We start from the raw sequence: 10,901 nt of genomic DNA, 5'->3' as shown, positions 1-10,901 counted from the left end.
CTAATGAGGAAAAAAATCACATGTTCATAACAATAGATACAGAAAAAGCATTTGACAATATCCAACATTCATTCGTGGTAAAAACTCTTAATAAGTTAAAATAAAGAGGAACTTCCTCTACTTGATAAAGAATATCTACAAAAAATCTACAGCTACCATTATAGTCAATGGTGAAAAACTCAAAATTTACCACTAGGGTCAGGTACAAACAAGCAAAGATGTCCCACCTCAACAATCCTTTTCAGTATTGTACTGGAAATCCTTGAAAATGCATTGACAAGAAAAGCAAATTAAAGATATACAGATTGGGAAGGAAGAAATAAAACTCTTTGTTTGTGAAGGACATGACTGTCTATGTAAAAATTTGAAAGAATTATCAAAAATACTCCTGGAACTAAATAAGCAATTATAGCAATTAACACAAGGTTAATACACAAATATCAATTGTTTTCCTATATAATAAAAATAAACAAGTGCAACTGTAAATTTAAAACACATCATTTAAATTAGTACTCCCCATAATGAAATACTTAGATATAAATCTAACAAAATATGTACAAGAGCCATACAAAAAAACTGAAAAACTCTGATGAATGAAATTAAAAAACTAAATAAATGTAGAGATATTCCATGTTAATGCATAGGCAGACTCAACAATGTTAAGAAGTCAGTTCACCCCAACTTGATCTATAAGTCCAATTTATCCCCTATCAATATCCCAGCAAGTTATTTTGGGGATACTGACAAAGTAATTCCAAAGGAGAGGCAAAAGATCCAGAAGAGCCAACACCATATTGAAGAAAAACAAAGATGGAGAGCTGACCACACTCAACATCAAGACATACTACTAAGCTACAGTATTTAAAACAGTGTGGTATTGGCAAAAGAACGGACAAATAGATCAAAGACAGTCTTTTCAACAAATGAGGCTGGAACAACTAGACATCTACATGCAAAAAAACTGAAGCTAGACACAGACTTTACACCTTTCACAAAAATTAATTCAAAAAGAATCACAGACCTAATTGTAAAACGCAAAACTACAAAACTCCCAGAAGATAATAACATAGGTGAAAACCTAGATGACCTTGGGTATGGCAATGACTTTTTAGATATAACACCAAATGCATGATCCATGAAATAAAGAACTGATAAGCTGGACTTCATTAAAATTAAAACTTCTGCTCTGTGAAAGACAATGTCAAAAGTGAGAAGACAAGACACAGACCAGGAGAAAGTTTTGCAAAAGACACACCTGATAAAGGGCTGTTATCCAAAATACTATTGAAAAAACCTGAAAACTCAATAGTAAGAAAATGAACCTGATTTAAAATATATCACAGACCTTAATGGACATCTCACCAAAGAAGATATACAATGGCAAATAAGCATATGAAAGATGCTCATCACCTGTCATCAGAGAAATGTAAATTAAAACAACAGTGAGCTAGTTCTACAAACCTATTACAACGACCAAAATCGTGACCACTGACAACACCAACTATTCGTGAGGATGTGAAGTAACAGGAACTCTCATGCATTGCTGGTGGGAATGCAAAACAGTACAGCCACTCTGGAATCCAGTTTGGTAGTTTCTTACAAAATAAAATATATTCTTATTAAAAGATCCAGCAATCACATTCCTTGGTATTTACCCAAAGAAGTTGATAACTTACATCCACACAAAAACCTGCACATGGATGTTTATAGTGGCTTTATTTTATTTTATTTTTATTTATTTATTTTTAACATCTTTATTGGAGTATAATTGCTTTACAATGGTGTGTTAGTTTCTGCTTTATAACAAAGTGAATCAGCTGTACATATACATATATCCTCGTATCTCCTCCCTCTTGCATCTCCCTCCCTCCCACCCTCCCTATCCCACACCTCTAGGATGTCACAAAGCTCCGAGCTGATCTCCCTGTGCTATGTGGCTGCTTCCCACTAGCTATCTATTTTACATTTGGTAGTACTTATAAGTCCATGCCACTCTCTCACTTCGGCCCAGCTTACCCTTCCCACTCCCCGTATCCTCAAGGTCATTCTCTAGTAGGTCTGCGTCTTTATTCCTGTCTTGCCCCTAGGTTCTTCAAGACCCTTTTTTTGTTTTTAGATTCCATATATATGTGTTAGCATACTGTATTTGTTTTTCTCTTTCTGACTTACTTCACTCAGTATGACAGACTCTAGGTCCATCCACCTCACTACAAATAACTCAGTTTCGTTTCTTTTTATGGCTGAGTAATATTCCATTGTATATATGTGTCACATCTTCTTTATCCATTCATCTGTCGATGGACACTTAGGTTGCTTCCATGTCCTGGTTATTGTAAATAGAGCTGCGATGAACATCGTGGTACATGACTCTTTTTGAATTACGGTTTTCTCAGGGTATATGTCCAGTAGTGGGATTGCTGTGTCGCCTGGCAGTTCTATTTTTAGTTTTTTAAGGAACCTCCATACTGTTCTCCATAGTGGCTGCATCAATTTACATTCCCACCAACAGTGTAAGAGGGTTCCCTTTTCTCCACACACTCTCCAGCATTTACTGTTTGTAGATTTTTTCATGATGGCCATTCTGACTGGTGTGAGGTAATACCTCATTGTAGTTTTGATCTGCATCTCTCTAATGATTAGTGATGTTGAGCATTCTTTCACATGTTTGTTGGCAATCTGCATATACTCTTTGGAGGAATGTCTATTTAGGTCTTGTGCCCATTTTTGGATTGGGTTGTTTGTTTTTTGATATTGAGCTGCATGAGCTGCTTGTAAATTTTGGAGATTAATCCTTTGTCAGTAGCTTCATTTGCAAATATTTTCTCCCATTCTGAGGGCTGTCTTTTTGATGGTTTCCTTTGCTGTGCAAAAGCTTTTAGGTTTCATTAGGTCCCATTTGTTTATTTTTTATTTCCATTTCTCTAGGAGGTGGGTCAAAAAGTTCTTGCTGTGATTTATGTCATAGAGTGTTCTGCCTATGTTTTCCTCTAAGAGTTTGATAGTGTCTGGCCTTACATTTAGGTCTTTAATCCATTTTGAGTGTATTTTTGTGTATGGTGTTAGGGAGTGTTCTAATTTCATTCTTTTACATGTAGCTGTCCAATTTTCCCAGGACCACTTACTGAAGAGGCTGTCTTTTCTCCATTGTATATTCTTGCCTCCTTTATCAAAAATAAGGTGACCATATGTGTGTGGGTTTATCTCTGGGCTTTCTATCCTGTTCCATTGATCTATCTTTCTGTTTTTGTGCCAGTACCATACTGTCTTGATTACTGTAGCTTTGTATTATAGTCTGAAGTCAGGGAGCCTGATTCATCCAGCTCCATTTTTCTTTCTCAAGATTGCTTTGGCTATTCGGGGTGTTTTGTGTTTTCATACAAATTGTGAAATTTTTTGTTCTACTTCTGTGAAAAATGCCATTGGTAATTTGACAGGGAATGCATTGAATCTGTAGATTGCTTTGGGTAGTATAGTCATTTTCACAATGTTGATTCTTCCAATCCAAGAACATGCTATATCTCTCCATCTGTTTGTATCATCTTTAATTTCTTTCATCAGTGTCTTATAATTTTCTGCATACAGGTCTTTTGTCTCCCTAGGTAGGTTTATTCCTAGGTATTTTATTCTTTTTTTGGCAATGGTAAATGGGAGTGTTTCCTTACTTTCTCTTTCAGATTTTTCATCATTGGTGTATAGAAATGCAAGAGATTTCTGTGCATTAATTTTGTATCCTGCTACTTTACCAAATTCATTGATTAGCTCTAATAGTTTTCTGGTAGAGTCTTTAGGATTCTCTATGCATAGTATCATGTCATCTGCAAACAGTGACAGCTTTACTTCTTCTTTTCCGATTTGGATTCCTTTTATTTCTTTTTCTTCTCTGATTGCTGTGGCTAAAACTTCCAAAACTATGTTGAATAATAGTGGTGAGAGTGGGCAACCTTGTCTTGTTCCTGATCTTAGTGGAAATGGTTTCAGTTTTTCACCATTGAGAACGATGTTGGCTGTGGGTTCGTCATATATGGCCTTTATTATGTGGAGGTAAGTTCTCTCTATGCCTACTTTCTGGAGGGTTTGCCAATATTTGGAAGCAATCAAGATACTTATCAGTACGTGAATGGATAAACTGTGGTACATCCAGACAATAGAATATTTTTCAGTGCTAAAAAGAAATGAGCTATCAAGTCATGAAAACACATGGTGGAATCTTAAATGTATATTAGTAAGTAAGAAAAACCAATCTGAAAAGGCTACATATTGTATGATTCCAACTATATGACATTCTGGAAAGGCAAAACTATGGAGTAAAAGATCAGTGGTTGCCATGGTTTGGGGAGTGGGGAGAGGAATGAATAGGCAGAGTATAGAGGATTTTTAGGGAAGTTAAAATACTCTGTATGATACCATAATGATGGACATATGCCATTATACATTTGTTCAAAATAAAGGCATGTACACAACATCAAGAGTGAACCATAATGTAAACTATAGACCTTGAGGGATTATGATGTGGCAATGTATGTTCATTGATTGTACCAAATGTACCACTCTGCTGGGGTATGTTGATAATGGGTGAGGCTATGCATGTGTGGAAGCATGGGGATATGGGAAATCTCTGTCCTTCAACTCAATTTTGCTGTGACCCTAATACTGCCCTAAAAAAACCAAGTCTTAAAAATCATCCTTAATATGGTTATTTTGAAATTTTGAACCTGACTCAATCTTTGTTGGTCAGAGTATATGTGTAGTTAGTATCCGACTGACTAGTTTATTCCAAGACCAGCATCAGAAGACCTTGTCCCCAAAGTCTACACAGCTACCTAAAAGCTAGGCTGCTTTGGGCACATCACTTCACCCCAAAATGAGTGTATTAGTAACAACCACACAGAATCATGAACACTAAATCAATTAACATGTATAGAGTCCAGCATATAATAGGCTTGCTGAAAACTCTGTCTTCCTTTCTACTGCCTTCCTTCTTTTCTAGTAAGTTTCCACTTAGTTCTAATACCATCATTTTAACCTGGAACCAGAGTGGCTTGATATTTTACTTTTCTACCAAAATTCCAATATGTTCAAGTAAAAATCCTCCAAATTCCTGCAGCTTGAACAGAAATCTTCTACTGAATGTTAAGAAGTACTTAACATCTGATGAAAGCTTTCAAGATTTTTTTTTTTGTTACAATATCACATTCTCCAGACAATACTGGATGATTTTCTGTTCACACCATAATTGAACACATATTACCCTTTTATTGATTTATCTCCCATCACTATCAGCTAATTTTATCCTAAGACTTGGCTAATCATGTCTTTTCTGAATGGAACAGTTATTGGGATTGAAGGTATGGAAATATTGGGGCAAATCATCTGTAATAGCTGGAATATTCCAGAAACTGCTAGATATTTTGATTGTTCAGTGTTGCTTCTAGTTTAAGACTGCCTAAAACTTATCAGACATTTTACAGATGCATTTGAAAAAAACATAATTCTGAAAGTCTACTTCTAAGGCTATAAAGAGTTATTTTTCAGATCTAGCTTGTAGGTGGTATGGCGCTAATTAATTTCTGGAAGACATGTATTAAGGACTAATTTCAGGCCAGGATCAACAAATACACAAAATTTTCTGCAAGAAAAACATGATGCCCTGACTGAGAAAATTATATAGATTTTCATTAATTAGACAATGAAAGACAGTGGGTCATTGCAAAGGTAGAAACTACAAACATGAATTACTACAAACCTGCATTATCTAAGGACTATCTAGAAATTTATTTTTAATTCATTACCACTCTGACACAGATACACATGTATACATCTAGAAATTTAATGCCCTATATATTCAACTCAGAGATTAGCAGACGTGTTTAGTAAAGGGGACTATTTTTCCTAGATAGAGTAATTTTTTTCTGTTGCTTCCTTCTAGTTGTCTCTCAGCTACCATACAGCAGTTAAAGGACCTGATAAACAATTTCTTCAATTCGGCTTGATCTAGCCAGAAAGACACTTCACTTTGGGTTGGCAATTTGGGTTGGCAAAGCAAGTATAGTGGAGTCACATCAAATTTGCACTTAACCTACATATTGTAGTTTATGACATCAGGAAAATTTAGAATAAACAGTTCAATGCAATAGCCTTCTTAATAAATGAGTGCCTCAGGTTAATGAAGCAATATGTCTGAAGAATTAAAGTAGGTTGTGACAGCTATGGGACAAATACATGAATGATACCAAGGGTTTCCTGTCAACTGAATAAATAAAAACATTAAGTGGCCAAATCAGTGCATGATGTCTTCACTGACAGTCTCAATGAAAAAAAATTAATTGATGGCCATAGAGAAACACATGTTAATGAAAAATTAAAGCAAATTATTAATGACATCTATAATATTGTTATATATGCTAAACCATGTATATAATCACATACCTTATATTTCTAAAATAATTTTGAGGTTAATTTTTACTATACATAACTTTTATTATACTAATTTTGAAATATATAAGATATGAACATCCCATTGAATAACCCATGGGAAGGGACACAGGCACAATATACCAAGTCAGTCGGAGAGCTGGACTCAGTATGGGAAGAAAATCCTGGTCTCTCAGTACAGAAACATTTACTGGCAGACAATCTACATGTCCTAAATTTAAATAGCACAAGACAAAGTCTTCAGTGAAGATAGTGCTACTACAGGGCTTGGACAGAGAATACAGACTCTGTATTTTACAGATACTTGTATGACCAAAAGTCTTTAATAAAAAAACCACCAAAGATGGAAGAGGTGCGGATGTGATGTGTGATGGACAGAAGTAGCCTGTTAAAGTGGTCCCCCGGGGTGTGGTAAAACGGAGTTGAGTTTGATAGTCTCTATGCCACGTGGCTGGGAGTGGCTATTTGTCATCTCTCTCATGTAGGAATGGATTAGATGCATATGAGCAGTTGTTTTTGCAGCACTGTGGTCTACTAATTGCTTGGTACTCTGGAATCTAATAACTTGCAGGCCTAATGTAGGTACTCCCTTTTCTTACATTGGTAAGTGTGCAAGGGCACTTCCCAGCATCCCTTCTTCCTACCAGAGACAGAACTATTATACGTTATATATGTAGGATGAGACTGAACCAAGCACCGCTCTCTCTTCTGGTGATCCAGGTAGCTTAAGGTTGGTGATAGAAAAAAGTAGACACGAGTGTTAATTAGCTACATTGAGCCCCATTTCTCTTCTATTCAGGCTGGACCTCTGAAGAAAAGTGATCTTCTTCTGATTTATCAGAAGGAGTGACTTTTCTGAAAAGACTAACATAGCTTAAATTAAACTCTATCAATATTAAATCGATAAAATTCAGGCTCATTACTCTTTTCATAACTAAGAAGAACACAGAGATACAAACCTTGAATTTTCTTCTCACTTCTGCTATTTTCTGTTCTAATTCCTCTGTTTTAAATCTGGTTAGGTGGAAAATGGCACCAATGTTATAAGCTTCCTTGTATAGTTGTTTAAGAACATCTTCATTTTTTGACCTCAGGTGCAACAAAGATTGGATTTCAGACTCGAGCTCTGATTTTTTCCTTATGCTGTTAAAGAAATAAAGCAAAAACACTGATATGATTATTCCAAAACAGTATACATTTAATAATAGTAAAAAAGGAACAAGGTAATATTTTATGTTGTCAAAAATGCAAAATAACCAGATACTTAATCAAAACTTGAATAGAGAAAATATATCCCAAAATTCCATTTATTTTTCTGCTTCTCCTGATGGCTACCTCTAATCGTTACGCTGTGTTCAATTTTAGGAGAATAAGCGTATTAATAAGAAAGGCCTGGGGAGCCAAGAGGCTCAAATTTCAGAGCACTCATTTCCTTCTACAGCAACCCATCCTTTCTAATCTTATATAACATTGCTACTAAGAATAATAAAATATAAGAAAACATAGATATATTTATGTATTTTATATATATTTATATATATATAAAAAATAAAATATAAGAAACACTCAGCCCATGAAAAAGAGAAACAAAACTCAACAAAGGAAAACTAATAACTAAAACAAAACTCTCAAAAAGAGAACCAATAGCTAAGGGAAAAGAGTTAATAGAGGAAAAAAAGTAAGGCATTATCATTATAAAATTTTCAAAAACACAGAGAAATATTTACTAGGCTCTATGGCAAATTAGTTGTTTCTTGTCCAGATTGGGTAACACCTTTGTTCCAAATACATATCGAGGCATACGATGTAAGAATAAAATACTAAAAAGACATAGCTACAGTCACAAATGAGGTAACCATGCCTGTAGAATAGAAATGGAACTGGAAAGCAAAGCAGGAGTTGAGGAGAAGCAGGAAGAAACTAGCTGAAGGTATTCCACCAGACGGGTTACCAGGTGAAGGTTCACTACATCACAGCAGGGGTTTGTGTGAGTTGCACTCGTTTGTGAAAGAACCAACTCAGTGACGGAGGCTATAGGTTCATAGAGAGCTAGGGCATTGGGAAGAGAAGACCCAAAGATCAAGAACTCAACCAATGGGTAAAGAAGGAATCAGAAGGGAAATCAAAAAATATCTTGAAACAAATAAAAATGAAAACACAAAATACTAAAACTTACGGGATACAGCAAAAAGAGTTTTAAGGTAGAAGTTTATAATGATAAATGCTTACATTAAGAAATAAAGATCTCAAATAAACCACCTAACTTTATACCTCAAGAACTAGAAAAATAAGAAGAAACTAAGCCTAATGTTAGGAGAAGAAAAGAAAAAACAACAATCAGAGCAAAACAAGTGAAATAAGCCAAAAACAACAGAAGAGATCATCAACAGAAAGAGGTGTGTTTTTTAAAATATATAAAAATTGGTAAATCTTTAGCTACACTAAGAAAAAAAGAGAGAACTCAAACAAAATCAGAAATGAAAGGGGTCACATTACAACCTATACCATAAATATAGAAAGAATCAAAGAGACTTATGAACAATTGTATGCCAAAATTTGGGTAACCTAGAAGAAATGTATACATTCCTAGAAACGTATAACCTGCTGAATCATGAAGAAATAGAAAATATGAACAGACCAATAATAAGAAAATTGAATCAGTAATTTAAAACTTCCAATGAAAAAAAGCTATGACCTGATGGCTTTACTGATGAATTCTACCAAACATTTGAAGAAGAATTAACACGAACCTTTTTCAAACTCTTTCCACAAACTGTAGAGGAGAGAACACTTACAAACTTATTTAATGAGGCCAGCATTACCTTGATACTGAAGCCAGAAAAACACACTACAAGAAAAGAAAATTACAGGCCAATATCTCTGATGAACACAGATGCAAAAATCTTCAATCAGAATTCAACAGCACATTAAAAAGATCATATACCATGATCAAGTGGGATTCATTCCTGGGATGCTAAGATGGTTCACATATCTAAATAAATAAATGCAATACACCACTTTAACAGAATTAAGGATAAAAACCATATGATCATCTCAATAGGTTCAGAAAAAGCATGTGACAAAATTCAACATCCATTTATGATCAAAACTCTCCACAAAGTGAGTACAGAGGGAATCTACCTCAACATAATCAAGGCCATATATGACGAGCCCTCAGCTAACATCATACTCAGTGGTGAAAAGCTGAAGGCTTTTCCTCTAAGATCAGCAACAAGACAAGTGTGCCAACTCTTACCACTTCTATTCAACATAGTACTGGAAGTTTTAGCCAGAGAATTTAGGTAAGAAAAAGAAGTATGCAAATAAGAAAGGAATAATTAAAATTTTCTGTTGGCAGATGACATGGTCCTATATAGAAAATCCTTAAAACTCCACCAAAAAATGTATAATTAAATGAATTCAGTAAACTTGCAAGATACAAAATCAATACATAAAAATCTGTTGCATTTCTATAAACTAACAATGAACTACCTGCAAAAGACATAAAGATAAAGAAAACAATCCAATTTATAATAGCATCAACAATAATAAAGTACTCAAGAATAAATTTAACCAAGGAGGTGAAAATTCTGTATATTGACAACTATAAGACATTGTTGAAAGAAATTAAGGAAGAAAAATAAATGGTAAGATATCCTGTGTTCATGGATTAGAAAAATTAATAATGTTAAAAAGGTCATACTACACAAAGTGATCTAGAGATTCAATGCAATCTCTATCAAAATTCTAATCACATTTTTCACAGATACAGGACAAAAAAATCCTAATTCATATGGAACCAAAAAGGGTCCAAAGTGGCTAAAGTAATCTTGAGAAAGAAGGACAAAACTGGAAGTATAACACTTCTTATTTCAAATTATATTACAAAGCTTAGTAATCAAAACAGTATGGTACTGGCATAAAAACAGCCACATAGGCCAATGCAACAGAATCAACAGCCCAGGAATAAACTCAAGTATATAGAGTAAACTAATCTTTGACAAGGGTGCCAGCAACACACAGTGGGGAAAAGATCATCTCGTCAATACATAAATATCCAGGGAAAACTGGATAGTCACATGCAAAAACAAAAACTGTACTCCTATCTTGCACCACTCACAAAAATTAACTTGAAATGGATTAAAGACTTAAATGCAAGAATTAAAACTGTAAAACTCCTAGAAGGAAACACAGAGAAAAATCTCCTTGACATTGGTTTTGGCAATTATATTTGGCATATGACACCAAAAGCACAGGAAACAAATGCAAAAATCAACACGTAGAACTGTATCAAACTAAAAATCTTCTGCACACAAAAGAAATAATTAATAAATTGAAAAGGCGACCTAAAGAATGAGAGAAAATATTTGCAAACCATTTATGTAATAATGGGTTAATGTACAAAATGTGTAAGGAATTTATATAACTCAATAGGTAAAAACAAAATAACCCAATTATAAAAATGGGGA

The sequence above is a fragment of the Balaenoptera physalus genome, assembly GCF_965194825.1.
Source record: "Balaenoptera physalus genome assembly, chromosome: 12".
Taxonomy (NCBI): Eukaryota; Metazoa; Chordata; class Mammalia; order Artiodactyla; family Balaenopteridae; genus Balaenoptera; species Balaenoptera physalus.
This window is presented reverse-complemented; position numbering follows the sequence as displayed.